The sequence below is a fragment of the Octopus bimaculoides genome, chromosome 7, assembly GCF_001194135.2.
Source record: "Octopus bimaculoides isolate UCB-OBI-ISO-001 chromosome 7, ASM119413v2, whole genome shotgun sequence".
Classification (NCBI taxonomy): Eukaryota; Metazoa; Mollusca; class Cephalopoda; order Octopoda; family Octopodidae; genus Octopus; species Octopus bimaculoides.
In genome coordinates, this window is record NC_068987.1 from 21826037 (window position 1) to 21826834 (window position 798).

Sequence of the window (798 nt, forward strand, 5' to 3'; positions counted from 1 at the left end):
TATATATATATATATATATATATATATATATATTATCATTATCATCATCAACATTTAACATCTGGTTTCCATGCTGGCATGGGTTGAATAGTTGACAGGAACCAGTGAGGCCAGGGGCCACACCAAGTTCCTTAGTATGTTTTGGCTTGATTTCTATAGCTGGAGACCCTTCCTAATGCCAACCACTCCACAGAGTGTACTGTGTGCTTTATATGAGTCATAATGGGTTTCTCTCTGTTTCTATCAACCATATCTACAAACAAGGCTTTGGCCAGCTCTGGAGCAAGGCATGGTTGTGTGGTTAGGGAGTTGGTTTTCCAACTATGTGCTTTTGGGATCAGTCCCACTGTGAAGCTTCGGGCCAACCAATAGCTTGTGAGTGAATCTAGCTGATAAAATCTAAAAAAGAAACCCATATGTGAATGCACAAGTGTGTATATATGACTGTGGATTTGTTGTTGTTGTTGGCACTCCATCGCTTACAACGTCAAGGGTTCCAGTTGATCCGATCAACGGAACAGCCTGCTCGTGAAATTAACGTGCAAGTGGCTGAGCACTCCACAGACACATGTACACTTAACGTATTTCTCGGGGGAGATTCAGCATGATACAGAGTGTGACAAGGCTGACCCTTTGAATTACAGGTACAATAGACACAGGAAGTAAGAGTGAGAAAGTTGTGGTGAAAGAGTACAGCAGGGTTCGCCACCATCCCCTGCCGGAGCCTCGTGGAGCTTTTAGGTGTTTTCGCTCAATAAACACTCACAACGCCCGATCTGGGAATCGAAACCGCGAGTC

General features: G+C 43.9%; 1 protein-coding gene across 1 annotated transcript in view; it reads right to left on the reverse strand.

Moving 5' to 3' along the window:
* Positions 1-798, reverse strand: part of LOC106879533 (TBC1 domain family member 1) — a 196887-nt gene that overhangs the window by 65913 nt on the left and 130176 nt on the right. The gene's annotated exons all lie outside the window — the stretch shown is intronic.